Source organism: Heterocephalus glaber, unplaced genomic scaffold (genome assembly GCF_053883595.1).
Source record: "Heterocephalus glaber isolate CG9 unplaced genomic scaffold, H.glaber_assembly_v1.0 deba00001538, whole genome shotgun sequence".
NCBI classification, from domain to species: Eukaryota; Metazoa; Chordata; class Mammalia; order Rodentia; family Bathyergidae; genus Heterocephalus; species Heterocephalus glaber.
In genome coordinates this window covers 3,080,122-3,100,088 of record NW_028258333.1, presented here as the reverse complement: position 1 = coordinate 3,100,088, position 19,967 = coordinate 3,080,122, and the positions used below count along the sequence as shown (strand labels likewise).

General features: G+C 38.1%; 1 pseudogene; it reads right to left on the bottom strand.

The window, feature by feature from the left end:
• Window positions 1-1,450: 1,450 nt before the first annotated feature.
• LOC101703940 (calcium-independent phospholipase A2-gamma-like) lies at window positions 1,451-19,598 on the bottom strand (annotated as a pseudogene).
• Between the last annotated feature and the right edge of the window lie 369 nt (window positions 19,599-19,967).

Below are 19,967 nucleotides of genomic sequence, written 5' to 3'. Positions count from 1 at the left end.
GTGAAGTAGATACATTTAATATTTATTTCTGATAAAGGCAAATATAATATTTAAGACAATTATGAAAGTCCACACCATTATAAACACAGAATAGGAATGTGTAGTTTTCTGTCACTGTGACAAAATAGCTGAGGTGATCATTTTAAAAGGAGGAAGGTTTATTTTGGTTCACAATTTCAGTCCATGGTCACTTGGCCTTGTTGCTTTGGGCTTGTGAAAGCTCTGTAAATCTTGGTGGGACTGTGTAGCCTGGGAAGCCTGTTCACCTATGGTAGCTGAGCATCAAAGAAAGGAAGAGAGGACGGGGTGAGGTTCTGATGTCATCTTTCAGGATGCACTCAGTTATCTGACTTGCTCACAGTAAGTCTCACTTCTTAAATGTGTCATCACTTCTCAATAGTGCCACAGGCTGGCCGCCATGCTTTTAACACAGTATTTTGGAGACTATTTCAGCTTCAAAATATAGCAGAGTCCAACCCTTTTCCCTTTGGCTTCAGGTAAGATTTAAGATACATTTTGAATTGGAAAAGGTTGTCTGAGGAGCTGGATTTGAGATATGAAAAGATAAGTATGAAAATGAGAAGGAAATCCTTCGGGTGAGAGCTGCATGCTTTAGTTACTACTTCCTGAGTTGTGAAAAGTGGGAAGGTGCACCTTAAAGGAAATGAAGAATTCATATTGTTTATTACATTTCTGATGCCTACCTAGTATTGAATTGGGCTGGTATAGACAGTAGGAATTTAGCTACAGGACTTGTGAATTTGAGGAAAGTTTCAAAGTCTGGAGTATAAATTTGAGTGTTTTCAATTTAAACAATAATCACTTGTATCCAGAAGACTGCATGCAGTGATGGAGGCAATAAATGCTGATAGAGAAGGGACAAAGGACTATTTTTTTGAGGTCAAGATGTGTAATTACCTGAGGTTTGCTGTCCCCCCCAAATTCTTACTTTGGAAGCCCTATGACCCGACATGATTGCATTTGGAGATTCATTTTTTTTTCCTATTTCCAATATATTTTTTGAAAGGTGATAACTTCTATAATTGGAAGCAAGCAAGCAAACAGAGTCTAGGAGATACAGGGGGAAATACAAGACGTGAACCATGCATCTTAGGATCCTTTCCAAAAGAGCTAAGTCACCCATTATCACGGTCTGCCAGGTCCCATGCAGGGCAGGATCTACCCACCATCCCAGCCTCATCCCACATGCTGCCCATGGATCCTTGACTCCAGTCTTCAAAACTCTTTCAGTTCCTGGAATTCTCAATGATTCCTCCTGCACAAGCCATTCCCTCTGTCCCTTTGCCAGCAATGTCCCTACTCCTCAGCCTTCATAGTGATTCTCACAGAGTGGCCTTCTCTTGTGCACTTTCAATCATGCTTTCCAAGAACTGTTCGTGTGCTGTGTGGCACTTATTTCAGGAAGCCCGATCTCGTCTGTGTGATTTCATCAATAGGTACATTGGCTTACAGGGCTGAGAACTCCATGTGTGCATTTGCTCGCTATGTATCCAACGGGCCTAGCACAGTGGGTGCATAGTATCTTAGGACATGCAGGGTTTCTTGCCATTTCAATCATTAGTGCAGATCCCATTCTATCCTGAAGAATCTTTTCCTGTGTTTGACCGTCATAAAATGCATGGCTTCAACTCATTTTGGCTGGGCCAACAATGACGTTCTGTGAAAATACATATGATCCTAATTTTCAATAAAGTTCCTCACATTCATCCAATGGCATATGAAACAGTTCCAACATGAAAGCTCATAAGGCACCTGTGCTTACACCACAAATGTAGTCGAAAAGCTGATGAACTGGCTTCTGAGTTAGTTCAACTGATTTCCGTAGTGTCTGAAGAGCAACCACACCCCTTGTTCCTCCACCGTCAATTGTGAGGATCCGGATTCCTCTCCCTTTCACTGGGTCGACATAGCCAATTAAGGCCAAAATTTCTCTAATGGCAGCCTGTAGAGTTTCATCTTTAACTTGTCTCAATCGTAATAAATAGGGTATAATTCTTTCCTTGACCACTACTCCTTTTCCTTCAGGAAATTCTAGAAGATGAAAAGTCAATTCTTCAACCCTAGTAATGCAGAGCTTTGGGTCTGCTGTTCTTAAAGCCTGAACTAACACCCGGGTTCTATTATCAGTACTCACTCTTGCAATAATCTTTTCTCTTTGAAGAGGTAAAAGCTTTTTCTCTTCTGCACTTTTGTCCTTGCTGACAGCCTGCTTGGTTTGAGCAGGCTCTTCCTGGTCTTCTGACTGACTCTCGGAGTCACACTTTGATTTGGGACTAGTCCACCAATATAGCCACCTACTAAGGCCTGAGCGCCTTCCGTGAGCCGAGAAAGAAAGTCAGCGACGCTCTGTTTAGTGGACACTAGGGGAACCTCCGGCACCCCACTTGGACTTGCCGGCGTGGCCACGGTTCCTATAGAAGACTGCGAGCCCGGCTCATTAGTCTGGGGGCCAGGACCTTGAGAACCAGGTTTCCCTTCTTCAACCTTCTCACTTTTGAGTTCTGCTTTGTCCTAAAAATATTTATTTTTCTGTTTTTGAGACATTTTTTCCTCACGTTTGAAGTATGAATTAATATGATTTGATAAAAAGTAGAATGGTTCTCCAAATTTTGTGGTTATACTACTTGTGTATTGAAAAAGGCTTTGTTTACCTGTATCTTCTTTATCTACTGTGTGACTTTTGTCTTCTGCAAAAGGACTCTTTTCTGCTGATTTGTCACTATATTTTTTCAGAAATTTGATGGCTTGTTTAGTATTTTTCTGTTTCAACCATCCACTATCTGATACTTTTCTTAATATTTGAAAATTTGGCTTAAATTGAGCTAAATGTGAAATCTTTTCATTTTGACTGCCAAAAACAGCCTTTGAAACAGAATTCAAAGTACTTTTAATGTGGGACAAATGAGTGGTCACTTTTGTAAGTCCCTTGGGAGCAGAAGTGCTAAGTTTCCAAATGCTAATATGTACACCATGGTTGCTTGGAGAATAACAGTGCTTACTGCAAGAATTTGCTTCACTTCTGGTCCATTTACATTTTATTCTGCTTGTATGAAAACCTCTTTGTAGACTGATATGGCTTATCCTCCAGTAATGCCTAGGTGAACACACAAAATTCAGCTGTTTGGTTCTCTGCTTTCCACAAAGACTTCTTGCATTACGGGATGCAGTCCACAATCACATCAGGGGCAGAGTTGAATTGCCTGGCCTGGTCACTGACGTCCACACCTTCCAGGAGATTCAGTTTTAAAGAGCTAATTAAGCTTAAGAGAGTTCATCAGGGTGGAGCCTTAATCCAGTAGGTCTGGTGTCCTCATAAGAAGAGGAAGAGACACCTCCTCACAGAAGATGGAGCAGGAAGTCAACCCTTATATGCCGAAGAGTGAGGAGTGAGAAGAAATCACATGTGTCAATATCTCTATCTTGGACTTTCTATCTCCAGAACTGTGAGGAATAAGTTTCCGTTATTTCAGCCACACAGTCTGTGTTATTTTGTTTCACAATCCTAGAAAATTGATTTATAAATACAGACTTTGGTCCAGCAAGAATGAACCTGGGTTACCTGCCAGTGAGACAGAGGAAAGATGGGCTATGGGAGATGTTGCTGAAATCAAGTAAAGGCAATATTTCAAGGACAGACTGACTTCACTGTGCCAGAAGCTGCCCAGGGACTGACCAAGGGAGTCTGCCAGTTCCTTGCTGCTTGGCTAAAGTTTAGATAGGCTTCTTCCCAACTCGAGGGTGTTGTGCTCTCAGTTCATAAAGCACTAATTGGGAAAACTTACAAATGCTTTCTCTGTCCCCTCAACATGTTTTCCCATTTTATAACCTAGGAGCAAATACCTAGCTCAAGGCCATCAGAGCCACTCCTATGAAATGCAGTCATCAAGGAAGATGGCTGTCTTACCTAACCCCCATGTTTCTTTGGAAGGATGGAAGCCTAACATTGATTGGCACCAACGAGCAACTGCACAAGGTCTAATAGAGTAAAATATTTGTAAAGTAAAAAAATAACTCAGTGTGCTCAACCCATCCCATCAGTTAGCTTACCTTGGACATCAACCACTCTGTTCGCACTAGTTCACCCCAGTGATGAAAAGTTCTGCATTTTATGTCAGTAGAGTTTATTCTTTAGTTTTGGCCCCTCTTCTCGATTGAAATATTTTTGAATAAAGTCATCCTTGCTTGTTTAATTTCTCCTGGTGCAGTTTTTGCTTTGAGAGAACCAGTAAAGCACAGACACCAAACTAATCATTGTGGTAGCCAACATGGATGCCATTGGTCATCAGTTAACTGTAGGATTATAAAATGTATGAATAAAATATTTTCAGAATCCTGGCTGTTGGCTGATGTGAGGAAATTAACTCACTAGTTTTCATGTCAGCATCTAGCTTATTCTGAGTTTAATGACGCATGCTACACATTGCCTTTGTACCTTAATTCACTTATAGGTTTTAGCTATTTGATGATGCCAAAGATGATAACATTATCAGTTTAAATATTTAAACATACAGATTGCTGTATTTTATATTTATATTTTTGTCCCCTCCAAATGTTATGTTGAAATTTAATCACCCATGCAAAAGTATTGAGAGATGTAGCCTCTGGGAGCTGATTGAGTCATGGACTTGAGTACCCTGTAAAGGAGTTTAGTTTGACAGAGGGAACCTGCTGCTTTGCTCCCTTTTGCCTTCTGCCTTGTGAGGACATAGAGCCTTCCTCCCCTCTGAAGGGTGCTGTGTTCAAGGCAACAACTTGAAAGCTAAGAATAACCCTCATCAGACACTAAATCTGCCAGCATTTTGACCATGGATTTCCCAGACTCTGGAATTGTGATGGATTTTTGTTCTTTATAAATAGACCAGTCTCTGTTATTCCATAATAACCATACAAAAAGGATCAAAACACATTATAAATGGAATAACTAAAATTTAATTTGTGAAGTTGTGGGGCAAAGACTCACCGGACTGTGGGTGGCCATCCTACAGGACTGTGGCCTGGATGGAATACAAGGGAAAGGAGGAAGGTGGTGTGCATTTGAAGAGCTATATTTTGCTTTAGCGGGTGCATATTTTTGCCCCTGTGGCCTGTGACATTGATCTTAGTTTTGTCAGCCTTCCATTGCAAATTCATACCAGCAGCACTCCTCAAAGCTTGCAGATCTTGGGTCCCAGACTTGTGCTGTGTCCCTCATCCTTCTTGTTCCCCAGCTCCAGCTTCTACTGAGAAGCGAGTACATAGCCACTGTGGACTCTTCCACTCTGATCTCGTAAGCTTACCTAATAAATTCCCCTTAGAAAATTATAAATATTTCATTGTCCTCCCTTAGAGAACCCTAACCAATACAAAAGTTAAGGGTAAAAATCTATTTGAAGCAAAATAAAAAAGATTCCAGACCCAGGTATCTAATACATTGTACAATATATAACTAGTTTTATGACATTTGGAAAGCTTCTCTCCAATACCTTTCGTTTTCCTAAAATTGTGAGGAAATTTTTATTTTTTCTTCCTTTTCTTGTTAGTGCTTTTCCCCCATGTAGTTTCTTTATGCAAATATACCTGGTTGGGATTTTGGACAATTAAGGCCAAACTTACACACTGATTTCAGAGAAGTATTGAAGATTTTCAAAACTCGATCCTTAGCTTGGGGATTTGCAAATAAATCATCAAGCAGTATCTAAAATTACCATTGCTGTCTGGAAAATGACTGTTAATTTGTCCTATCGACAGAAGTAACAATTGGTAATTATAGTTGGTAGTAACAATTGGAAACATTTCAGCTTAATGAAATTAAGAATTGAGTTGGCTTTCTTAATATTATCCCCCACCATGGCTGGTTTGATATCTTATTCTACTTAAATTTTTTCCTCTTGTTTCTAGACAGAAATAGTCCCATGAATGAATATTTATTAGAAAAATCACCAAAATGTGAATATATTATACATTTGCAAGCTACATTTCACTGAAGGTAAAGATCTTAAACCCATTCTTTCTTCTTTCTCTTTTTAGAAGAAGTATACCATCATTGAAGAAAGGTCAGAGAAAACAAAAGTGTAAGGAAGCAAGCAGTGAGGATGGAAGCAGCCAGAGCCACAGCTGAGCACATGAGATTCTAGATATTTTGGGTGTCTTCTGGCTCCAAAAGAATAAAAATAATGGTTAAAAAGGGCATCAGGAGATGGGTGGAGATGGGAGGCTGGGAAGGGAAAAGGGATGAAAGAAGGCAAGAAAATGTGTTATGTACATGTACCAACTTTCCAAAAGAAGTATAACCATTATGCACAGCACACATGTATTAACAAATTTAAATGAAGAAAGAGCACCTTGAACACATCTGTATACCATCAATCAATACAACCTCTTTGTGTAACAGAAATAAACAAGGAAAACTTTATACAAAGATTATGCCCTGAGGCTACAGAGACTAGAATGACAGCAGCAACTGCATTGCTCATCTTCTTGGAAAAGGAGAAAGGAATGAGGATTTCACATAGGAAGCAGCAGAGCAGAGCATGGTGGTAGAAGCTTGTAACCCCAGCACTCTGGCAGTCTGAGGCAGGATGGTCACAAGTCCAAGCATAACCTCTGCAACTGAGAGAATTAGTGAGATCCTGTTTCAAAATAAAATAAAAATGGGCTGGGGATAAAGCACATTGTGAAGGTCATGGATTCAATACCCATTACTGCCGAAGAAAAAGACAAAAGAAAAGGAGGGGGGGAGGAGTAGGGTAGCGGGTAGTGGGGATGAAGAAGAAGGAGGAGAAGGAGAAGAAGAAGAGGATGAAGGGGAAGAGAAAGAGGAAGGAGAGGGTGAAGGAGAAGAAGGAGGGAGAGGAAGTGGAGGAGAAGGAGAGTAGAGGCAAAAGAGAAAAGAGGAGGGAGAGGAGGAAGAGGAGGAGGAGAGAAAGGAGAAGGAGAAGGAGGGAGAGGCAGGGGAGGAAAGAAGGAGGAAGAGGAGACAGACAGGGAAGGAGGAGAAGTGGCAGAGAAAGGAGCGGGGAGGAGGATGGGACAGAAGAGAGGAAAGAAAGTAGAGGGAGGAGAGAAAAAAGAGAAAGGAGAAGAGGGGGGAGAAGGGAAAAAGGCAGCTTTCTGGATCTTGATGAAAAGCAGGAGAGAAGAAGTAACAAAACATCATCCATTTAAGTGATTTGCTCTCTGGCTTAGTCCTGTCTGTCCAGTTTTCAGGGGCCAGAGCCACTATGACTCAGAGATTTGGCTCTGAATGGGGTCCATGAGGAGTGGAGTTGGGAGAGGAAGGGCACAGAGGCTGAAGGGGGAGAGTCTGAAGGGGGCAGGGGCAAGGAAGACAGAGAGAGATGTCCTCTCACACGGCATCTGTAAAAATCAGGAATCGATGAAGGACATAACAGACTAACACTATCCTAGGTGAATACCAAAGTGACCAGTAAGCAATATGGGAAAGGAGAAATGCATTCATTTGTATCAAGTTTAATAGCCTGGAAAACACTAAGCTGGATAAAAGTCAGTGATGAAGGAAATAAAATAATAGGAATTAGTCTAGACTCTAGCAAAACTATGTGTGTATATAAGCACACAGCTGTGCACACTTATATCCATACACACATGCACATAGACATAAAAACACACCAGAAAAGGGGCTGGGGATTTAGCTCAGTGCTACCATCGTCTTTGCAAAAGCAGGGTCCTGAGTTTGATCCCTAGTAGAAAAAAACACACAAAAAACCAACCAACCAAACACACACACACACACACACACACACACACACACACACACACACCAGAAAAGATGCAATTAAATAAAGGAAATCGAAAAATAAGCTAGAATTCTCAAAGAGGGAAAGAAGTGCCATAGCATCCATGTTTATTCCAACTGTTGAAGTATCTGCTTAAAACATGATATGAGCTGCTTGTCTCCATGCAAACAGTTTTGCCTCTCCAAGAAATCGCATATGACAGTAAAAGTGTTGTCATCTTTCTTCTGTATTTTTTCAATATATGTAATACATACAACATGCAAAATATTTGTAACTGTTCTGGCTCATAGCATGCTATCAGTAGTTAAATATTCATACGGTCTCAAATGACTCACAAAGTTTTGACTGCATAGGTGATCAGTTTCCCTAATCCCTGTGTGGGTCAAGGATTAGTTGTACCTTACAAGGTAAGTCTTCTTAGATCAACTATATAAAGTATGCATGGAGTGATCTATTCAGACAATGGAATATTATTTTCTCCTCAAAAGAAATGAGCTGCCAAGCCATGCAAGTGCATGGAGGAAATTTCAATGCATATCACTAAGTAAAAGAAGCTCAATCTGAAAAGGATATATATTCTATGATTCCAACTACATGAAATTTTGGAAAAAGGAAAACTATGGGCATAGTAAAAAGATCATTGGTAGAGTGGAGAGGGAGAAATAAATAGGCCAAACATAGAGGATTTTTGATGCATTGATAATACTCTGTCTGCCACTATAATTATGGACATATGTTCCTATACATTTGTCCATTTTTATACAATGTGCACCAAGAGTGAACCTGAATGCAAATTTTGAATGAAAATAAAGGGTTATCAATTGTAATAAATGTATCATTTCAATGGTATATTTATTGATGTACCAAAAATCAATAATCACTGATTGATAAAGATTGGAATGGACCATTCCAATGAGGGAAGTTGTGCATTTGTGGGGAAAGAGGTTGAAGAAACCTCTGCACTTTGCTTTTAATTTTGTTTTAGACTTTCCTGAAATTATTTAAGTAAGTGAGATTTCAATGTTCACAAGTTATTTTTTATTACTTACATTTCTGCAATTTTCATTTTCATCTACTTGTTTAATTAAGATAATAAAGTTTTATTTTCTATTGCCAATTACTTGTATTGAAGTCTATTATATTCTTTGTGATGGAATGAGTGATAATCCAGATTTAATGCAGTATGTGACTGTTGAATGTCTGTGTCATAAATTACTCTATATCGTAACCAGTGGGATTAATGTCTAAGATAACCCTAATATTCAGTCACTGTTAGCCACAAGGAGACTTATTTTAATTTGCCTCCCTCAGAAAGGAATTTTTTTTCTCATAGAGCACTTAGGGAAGGCAGCTGGAGGTTGGCCCTGTTATATTCAACATTTACTTGTAAGTCTGTAGTATGATTAGGAATTTTTTATTGAGTTAACTGGTACATTTTAGGTACACAATACAGTTACATTCATCACTCAGAACTTGTACCTTTACATAATCTCTCTTGGTTCTTATTTTTTTCCCCACTCTCTTGCCCTCCCTTCACCCCCTCCACCCTTTCCTATTTATAAAGACTTTGTTTCCATTTTTTCCCCTTCTCATATTTTTTTCTTTCCCTTCTTTCCCCTACCCCTCCCACTTCCTCTTCCCCTTTAGACCTTTTCTTCCTATTTCACATGATCAATTATACATTTTGATCCTTATTTAGTACTACTCAACCATAAAGAACAAGAAATTAGAGACATTTATGGCTAAATGGATGCACATTGAGGCCATACTCAAGTGAAATAAACAACATGCATGTGTAAATACTGAATAGTTTCTCTGGTATGATTAGAAATATTTGACATTCTTTTTTAGAAAAAAAACCTTTACTATCTCTAAAAAGAGGAGCCTACTAATCAGTATACTTAGATAAGCAAAATACCTTAAAATTCAGTTAAGGAAAAAAATCACTATTTCAGAAATGTTTAAAAACATTTTTCTTTCTAGTATAGGAAAAAATACCAATCCTGACATAGCTGATAACTAAGTAAGATTATGCCAAATTACACTGAAAATTGTTTTTAAGTTGAAACAGTTTGCTTTTAAGAGATATGGGAATCTGTTAATGTAAGTATTAAATGAGAAATAGGTTGAAAAGATCTTATATATTCATAATTATGTTGTATCACAAGCATGTTTCAAAATATCAAAATAAATTTTGTTGAAAGTCCATACTTTTGTTTGTTATATAAAATATTTCTGTTTTGTGTCTATTGTAAAGGAAGCAAATTTTGTTTTGTGAATAGATAAATTTTTGAACCTGCTATCTTAAATATTTAACTTAATTCATTATAGGTAGTTTATAATTGTCTTTTAGAAGAAGAAAAGGCATAAATAATTATTCATTAAACATCAAATACTAAAACATGTTAAATACATACAAAATAGAAAACTAGATAATATATACATATATATTCACACAAATTCTTTTGTTTGATTCTCTATTCAGGTATTTTCATTTCATTTTAAAAGATTCTTTTAAAATACGGTGTTAATGGTAGCAGAGGGAAGGTCCAGCCACTTTCTGCAGTTCAAAGGAACCATCGCAAACTGCTCCTACCTAGCACACTATCAGGCACATTGTTCTCTTGCTGCTCTCCTCTCAGAGGTGTTGCTTCCACAGACTGTCATTTCTGCTTGTTCCTCATTTTCTTATGCTATACTCTATATGCCTAGGATCCCTTTTTTCACTGTCTTCTTGATGTAAACATCCCTTCAACCACTGTCAGCAGTCAACAAATTTTGGTTTTTCTTCCAAATGGTAGCTCCTTTAAATTTGCCAGCTTCCCCTTCCACCATAGAGTTATATTTCTTCTTTTATGTGTGCATATATGCATAAAATATATGTATATATGTGTGTATAATTCTTATTTATATTTTTGTATTCTCCTGTGATTTTGTGTTTGTTTCCTGAGTGACATTACTATAAACATAACTAGTTAATGGTACTTCAGAAGTCTGCTCAGTGGGATACTTTTAAGATTTCAGAAGGCAGAAATCAAGGTGATAGCCAGGCTAGACTCTTATCTGGAGATTCTGGGGAAGATCCACTTCTCCTAGCTTATTCAGATTGTTGGCAGAATTCAGTTCCTTGTGGCCCTTGTATCTCCAAAGCCAACCATAATATCTCTAGGCCTCCTTGGATTTCAAATCTGATTTTTCTGCTACCAGTGGAAGAAAGTACTTCACTTTTAAAGGACCCATTAAATGAAAGATGCTCATCAGGATGATCTCCATTTTGATTAACTCAACATCCAGTAATTAGTAGCATTAGTTACATCTGGAAAGTCTCTGCACATGATATAATCCCATATGTGATACCATATTTATAGAGTAGGAAATCTTGAAATGCCTTTTTAGAATTCTTCCCACCATTCCCTGTTAGGCAAGGACCTTGTTTATTGAACTTTGAACCCTATCATAGTGTATTATAATGACAGTATGGATTGCTGAATATTTATTATGTGTATATACATAAGGTATTATGCTAAATATTTGAAATGAATGAACTTTTCATTTTATTTAAATAAAAATGTTAAAGTCTTGATACAGGTTGCCTTTTCCAGGAAATCTGAGATTTTGCTTTCAGAGCCTATAACTTATTTGGATGAAATCCAGCATGAATTTCTTGATTTAAATCCATCAGATTGTTCATGTTAATCATATCTACAACATCGAATCACAATGACATCTATACTGGTATTTGGTTAACCTGGGCACTGTCACCTAGCCAAGCTGACATAAAGAAAATAATGATCACAAAGGGCTCCTTAAATTAGGGAGAACTTACTCAGAAGGCAAGAAACTTGTCATATATGACTAGGGACAACACAAAATTGTCTGTCAATGCTGAGAATAATGTTATTAATAATTATGTTAAGATACAGGCCTAACTTGGATGTGTTCTATTAAACTGCAATGTTTGTTCACCTACATTATATTCCAGTAAAGGTCAGGCTGTCTTAATCCCACCCATCAGTAGTCATTTTACCACTTATCTGTAGGTGCACAGAAAAGGAGTTGTAAGAAGGGAATAAATTTTTCTCAGCCTATCTAACTGAGGGTGGAATTTCAGGTTGAAGGTTTATTCTCTGTGGTTTGAGGGATGGGGGTTGTGGAGAAGTGAACAAAACATTCCACCAGCACATACCGATAGATTGGCAGCAAATGCTTCAGTGAGCTGATGATTGGCATAGCCTGTATTTAGTGTTCCAAAAAAATAATTCTTTCTTACATGTCTGAAAGTTTAAATTGCCCCAGTTAGCAAAGGCGAGGGACTGCAGGAAACACTGTGGGAGTAGCAGCTCTCCTCAGAACATGGATATCCTGAAAATCATCTCCAGTGTTGCCTTGGGCAGTTCTTCATATCACTAGTAGTGATTTCATCACATCTTGACATTCTAGTCTAATTATTCTCAAGCAAGTAGATTCATATATATATATATATATATATATTAATACACACATGCACACACACATATATCTGTAGATAAAATGGTGTGGATAAAATAAGCAAACCTTAGTGTATCTGATACTGATGCTTCTCTATTTGTTATAAAAACCTTTAAGGGAGTGTGGTATGCTAAATTATTCCCATTCTTCCCCTCTCTAGGTGGGTATCAGGAAACACTTGTTCATGTCCTTGATATAAACTGGGGCCATGTAAGTTATGCTAGTCAATTGTGTGTCCTTTTAAAACTAATATTTAATGTAACAAGGCATGATCATTCAAAAAATAAAAAGAAGTCTTGGTTCTGTGGTGTCAAATTATTTGGTGAAACTGTAGCCTGAATAATTTTGGAAATCACATAAGCTACCTAGTGACCATGGAGCATTGGGGAACAGAATGTTTCCAGTTGTGTTCGTCACTCTATTTGAGAAGGTACTAAAAGCAAAAGAACAGAATTTGCAATCAGGAATCAAGAAAACAGACAGTGCAGATATTAAGGTACTTGTAATTTTGGAAGAAGTAATTGCTTCTCAAGCCCAAACAGTAAAAGACAAATAAATTTGAGCAACAAAATCACATTGAACCTTTGCCTAGAAGCAAGAATAAAATTAAGGGTACAACTTTTAAATACATTGCTCCTTCTTTGAGTGGCTTAAATGCAGCCCTATTAATCATTTTAGTTGGACAAACTTAAAAGAGAGTCTAGACTGTGAGTCTCTCACAGAAATTGTGTGGATTCCAGGTCCCAGAAATTATATCTGGAGAACAGTTAAAATCTTGGAAAGAACTATAAATGAGACTATTGGGATGTGCTTCTGATTGAAATGAAGTAGATTAAACTTATTAAAAGTCTATTTTGTGAAAGGGAAAGTTCCTGGTTTCACTCCTACAGCATGGCACATCGAACATCCTTGAACTCTCACATGTTGGCAGGAAATATTCCCAATCCCCAGGAGGCCTCACAGGTGTGTTGCTCAGCTTGTCTTATGTAGAGGATATATGATTGGGGCTCAGCTGCTGCCTTCTGAACTCATCACCTTTCCCCAGGCCCCACTCAGTGAATGAAAGTCAGAGACACCAAGGCCTGCCCATCCTTGGAGATGAGAACTTCTTTGACACCTGATGTTGCTCCAAGGTTTCCCAGAAGTGCTTGCCTTAGAGCTGCTTTGCAAAGATGCTAAAGCCCTCCCTTATATCTCTCCTTGCTCTTTCCCTCTCTTCCCCTTAAGATCAGTTCTGTATCGTGATCTGTTTTCCAGCCTCCTTGTTTTTTTCTTACAGACTTTGCTCCTGATGATTTAATTCTCTTTTGAGATCTGCTTCTCAGAGGACTTGGACAATCAGAGAGGGAATGTTCTCCACTGTTCTATTCAGAAATGCCCTACAAAGATAATGGAAAATGCGTAAGATTCCGAGCTCAGAAAGAAAGGACCAAAGGTAACAACGGACAGGGGATCTCTCTTATTCTGGAGCACATTTCTTCCCAGTTGTTTAATGTTTTGCATTCTCTCGACCATCTAAGTAGAAGCATTTGCTACAGATATCCTTTCTCTGACCTGACATTTTATAGGCTGGTTTGGGGACAAACACCTTGTCTTTTGAGTGTACAACTCTTTGGGTCAAGAGGAGCTGGTTCAAATCAGAAATATAGATTAACTCAGGAGATAAAACACATAACAGTTATTTTAACAAATAATTTAATAGAAAATATTATTGACTAGATTTTAAGGAAGTTAAAAGACAAAAGGTAGATACTAAAGTGTCTTCAGAGGGCATGTGAAGGAAGTAGAGACTTCTGAGGGTTTGGGATTTGAGGGAAAAATTGGAATTACTGCAGAAATGGGATGTGACTCTGTGAATAATGAATTTGGAGGGAGAATTCTCTGGTAATAGGATGCAAACTTTGGAGTGGATGCCAGAAAGTTGGTGCTGCTGCTTGGAAGGGTCAAAATGAGGTATTTTGGGGAGGAAAAATTACAAACTCTAGTCAGCTGTTCTTAATAGAATAAATGCCCCTGATAGACTAAAGAGGTATTATTGGAATGATTTGGGTTGGTCAAAAGCCAAATATGTATTTTCCTTTTTTCTAGTCTTTCAGTCTTCTTCTAGTACCCCTGAGAGCAAAACTTAAGAGGAAGCCAGCTGGTAGATGGCAGAACATGGTTTCCAGAATGTCAGTGTTATGAAGCTGAGAGGTCATTGCATATTAATCGACACATTTGTGATACAGATGCTACTGTGACTCATGGAGACACTTCAGCCTGGGTGCTGAGGGACAGAGGCCAGCAGTGTCATCAGGAGCCACAGAGCCATGGGGAAGAAACGGAACTTTGCTGTACTCACACTACTGAAGTGTAGGGATGCCTGTTAGTGCAGCACATCTGCCTATTCTAACTGATAATCTCTCATGCTTCCTTCAAAACAGCGCATTAATGATATACTCTTGCCTTGCAATGTAGTAATTTGCTAAATCTTCTCGTGTTTCTTTTGAAAATTGTGTGCATCTATTCTAATTATTTTCCCAGTAAGATTTGGGAGACTGATGAAGATCCAATTTTTTTAAAAAAAGTTAACCAATGTCTTTTATTTATTTATTTTTTGGTATGGGGGATCGAACTCAGGTCCTTGCACTTGTGCAGCAGGAGGCAAAACCACTGAGCTAAATCCCTGGCCTCAATGTCTTCTTCAGGGATATAATAAATAGCAGAGGTGTTAAATGTCAGAAGCCTCCCCTCACTTTGAATTTATTTAAAAAATGAAATATTTTTATGTGGCAAAAAAGAAATATTCTAGAAGTTTAAAGAAATAAAAGTGAATGCAATACAGAGTACAGATGTAATACTGGTAGTTTATTGTTAATGTGGTCTTAATACCTTGTCAAAACCCAAAAGATTTAACAGTGCTAAGCATAAACAACTGAATAACTTATCACTGAAAACAAACTGATCTTCTCTTTAAAAATGTAAAGTATAAACATTAAAACAGGAATACATGGTTATGGTTTAAAATGTGTTTTTAATGCAGTACAGAGTAGAATAGAAGCTTTGCCATAGGTCATCTTACAAACTATCAAATGGTGCTTCGAATGTTTATTTTCATAATGTTATACTGGGTATTTTTCATAGCATAACCTTTAAAAAAACTTTAAATTTTTAGGATAAATTTTAGACCTTGCTTTATTCTATTACTTTATACTTGTGAAGTTTTATAATCAATTTCAAAAGGTGTATAACTGGCCTTTTAAAATATATGTGAAGAAGTGAAGGAAGGGTCTTTCAGGTAGTAATAAAAGTCAGATTTGTTTTTAATTTCTGTGTAAATTGTAGTCTCTAAGTCCTTGGACTCTGTATTGTAAAATTAAATAATAGCTAAATACTTATTTTCCATGCATCCACTCCCTTACCTTTTTAAGTTCAGCCTTTTGAAAGCCCAGGTGTGACAGTTCAAATGTGACACTATTTAAATATCAACCTTACAGCGCACAGCATGTCAACTCATTTCCCTTAATCCAGTGTTTACTTCCCTTGTGCGACTTGGATCATAAGCCAGCAAAGAAACCAACCTGGATTGGCAAGAAGCAGAATTTAGCTGACTGTGGTGGTCTGAGGAATTACTTTGCCAACACCATGTTAGGGAAAGGAGATACAAGGGAAGTAAGTGAGATGTTGCTTCTCACTGCAATGATGGTTGCAGTGTAGCCTGAAATAAGGGCACTCCTCCAGGGAAAGCATCAGCAAAATGATGGCAGAGACAGAATCACTTTCTAGCTCTTCACCTCCATAGTTGTTTGAGGCTATATTCTCTAAAGTTTTATGTTTGCACTTTGAAAAATATTGGGTGACACTGAGATAAATTACTAATGGCAAATAATCAGAGGGCAGTTTGTGGAAACGGCCCCTGAGTTAAAGGCAAGGTTTAATTTGTTGATGATGTTGCTTTGCATTTGTAGAGGTCTGTTAGACCTTTAAAACATTTCCAGTAGATTTTTCTTTTTTTCTTCTTCAGAACAAACAATGCATTGTAGCTATTTCAGAACACAGGTTACTCAAACTCATAGATTTGTCAGTGAAAAAGTGAAAACCAAGGAAAACAATCAAGTAAGCAGGCAAACAAATAAACAGAAAACAACTAATTCAGTCTTTTAGCCAAGAGTCCAGCTTCCAAATATGTTACCTTATTTAGGTTATCAGATACTGTGAACATGGGGGTACAGTTAATTATAAGAGCATCTTTATTAACTAATCATCTCTGCAACTACTGTTTCAGACAATGATGGTAAACTCTTTTGTTCTTATTTCCAATGAAGTCATTTTCTATACTGATATCCTTTTGTGTATATTTTATCTCCTTATATATGATTTTACTATATTTTTTTCCCTATTTTGCCTCATCCTTAAGTCCTGGCTTAATCTTGGCAGGGAAGCACAAAACTCTGATTGTTCCATGATTTCTATGCTGAGACAGGGACTAGAAGTGTTTTATGCTCTTTAGGCTTTTGGTCATTCACACTTTTTCCTAGTGCAGCACAGGCAATTGACAGTCTCTACTGTAGTAAAAAAAAGGCTGGTGTATTACTAAGTTAACAAAGATTCTCCTTATTTTTTTGTTTCAACAAAGCCCATTTTACTATTAGAAACAAAAGAGAAAGAAAATCCTGCCCTGCTATAAGTGCCTTGCAATCTTTGCTACGTGCCCTGGTCCCACTCATCATTTCTTATTCCTCACTTCCATTGCTGGTCCCTTAGAAAACAGAGACTTATAGCACGGGCAGCTAATGATAGTGCTATTGAATGCAAGAACTTTATGCTGATGTGTACCTCTAATGGCAAGGGGAATATGGTCAGATGAGATGGGTGAGTTGAACATCGAACAGCTCCAAATCTCTGCCCTATTTCTACCAGTCCCAGAGGTTAAGCACTACTGTCTGACAGAGAAGTAGAGCATATTATCATATCTAAACTTGCTGCCAGTACAGTATGTTTAAGGAGAGGAAGGCATTGTGGGTAATCACCTTCTAGCTGCATAATACATATAAATCAGCAAAACATCCCTCAAGGAGATGAAGCTGCTGTAAAATCAGGATAAAGATCCAGTACTTTGTCTGATGATCTGAACATCATGTCTGTGAACATGGTGAATGATGGTGTACATAAAGTCAAGGGAGAATTGGAATATAATTTGAGCACTAACAGTATTAGCATGTTAGTAACGAATACCATGCAGGGAAGGCTGGTTTGGAAAGATACACTTCAGGGCTTCAGAGAACTCCTACTGTGACCTCATTGGTATGATCTTCCTTTCAAATGCCATCCTAGCCTTTGATTGCCAACTTCACTTTGACTGAGCCATATCAGTCTATAAAGCATAAAGGTTAGCTTTCCATTGCAGAAGTGCATAAGGCAAGTACAAGAGCAAAGCTGAAATTATAAAAGGCAAGAATGCCAACATGTCATGGGATTGCTGAAACTTGAAGGCACAAAATTAATCAGAGAACCCCCTGCTCCCTCTCCAAAAGGTGGCAACAAATAAGAGACAAAGGAAGGATTGCCTTTCTTTTCCCCTATTGCTTGCCCTTTCTGAGCACCACAGTCAGAGTTCTTTAAATGCCACTGACAGAAGGCTAAGGAGGCCTCTTGTTAAAATGCAAATGAACTCTTACCCCAGAGGTATTCTGTGGAGAAAAGATTGAAATCAAGTCATGAAGACGTAAATCTTAAAAATCTTTTCTGTACAAGGCAAGAGAGAAATCTTGGTCCATTTTATGTTTTTCTTTTCAACAGAGAGTAGTGAAATTCAATTACAGAATTCTAAATTGCAGGATTTGTTTTGAAGATTTAAGATTTGATCTCTCAGGGTTCTATAGTGTGAAGTGGCATTTGATGAAGGTAGCTTATTGGTAATATCATATCTCCCACCCAAGTCAAGTATAGATGAAAAATAATCATTAAATTATTTTAAAATAAGTCTTAATTTTCCATATGCTAATACTGCAGATTTTTTATTGAGTGTCCTTTAATTAAGTGAAATAACAGGTCTGTTTAGTTTTAAGAAACACAAAAATAGACCTCTGGCTAATAATGGAGTTTGTAAATTAATAACAAAAGCTTATATTATTTTTTGTTTATTATGTACCACCTCTAGAGGGTTTGCTTTTTTCTGAATTCCTTTCATCTACCTTCCAACTACCTTTCAAGGTCAGTCACTTTTTAGCCCTTAATTAAAGATACAAGACTGAAGCAGAGAAATTAGTTTTCTTTCCCAAGACACACAAATGACAGAGGTATAACTGAACACAATGGATGGGTCTTAGCAGGTACAGTAAAGCAGCCAAAAACAACTTGACCTGCTTTCCTCTAAAATACCAAGTGGAAGGCATGTAGACAGTGGGAACAAGATAATATAGCAAAATGTAAATAATTATATCTGTACTTAAATGTAAATTTGAATACAACCCCTTTCAGTTTATTATTTACATTTGGAGATTTTGAGGGGAAAATCTACAAATTGTCAGATTTTTTGCATAGAGAGAAACCTGCATAATCATGTTTATTGTGGCAGAATTCATCATAGCCAAAGTATAGAATCAGCATAAACAGTGAATGGATAAAATATATGTGTGTGTGTGTGTGTGTGTGTGTGTGTGTGTGTGTGTGTGTGTCATATTGGGTAAGCAGTGGCCTGGAAAACAAAAATCAACTTTACTAGCAATTCAGATGCTGGCACAGGACACAGTCATCAGACTCACCTGGAATATGTAGTAAGTTTCAGAGTTCCTAGTTTTCACACCTGGGTTCTTGGAAGAGGGTGGGCTAGAATAGTAATTTTTATAAGATACTCATTGAAGTCTAAGTACATTGGCTAATACACTTATAAAATAAAAATATGAGTAATTTGTGTTTTATCCAATATGCTCTGAACAACAACAGCATTTGAGAAAAATAATGAGAAAAAATATATGGTATCCTCTACCTCGGCCTTTGGCTTCCTAAATCCACCCTTGGATTTTCCCCTTGTGAGATGCCAGGGGGTGGGTGTGAGTCTCATGTAAGTCAGCATCCTGGTCCACAGTGGATCTGACTGCAACATGGGCCTCGCTAGGCACGGGACCGAGAGAGGGACTATTCCCATGGACAGGGTTTTGACGAACTGCGAGGAGGAAAAGAGGAAAAGTAAAGCAAGTATGACATTCTAAACTGACACTCTGAAACAGTTATAAACACTGTGAATCATGGAGGAAATGGAAATGTCCTCACCCTTACTGCTGCTCCTGTTATACAAGTAACCATTGGGTAGAGGGAGGGCATTTGCTTAATGGGCAAAGACACAAGTTCATATTTCCTCATTGTATGGCTCATTTCAGCGATTTTTGAGTACTAAAAAGGAAAAGCAGTCTTCATGGTAAGAATGGTAATAATGAGAAAAGCATCTGCACTGTAACCAGAGATGCTATCTGAACTCCTGCCGTATCTGACTCCTGCTTGACTTAGAGAGCCTTATTCTTCCCTCCCTGCCCAAGGAAGCCCACAAAACTGTGCTCTGTGGGGCCCAGTAAGTAGGCCAGGGGTGGGTACTTCGAGGGTCTGGACTCAGGACCAGAGCAGTTTGTGGTGTATCTTGGTGTGAGAAGAGGAAACGGCCATCATGACTCTGAACAGAAAGCAAAGAGATAGAGTTAAATGGGCATTAGGCAACTTGAGCATGAACCTCAGAGTCGTAACATTCAA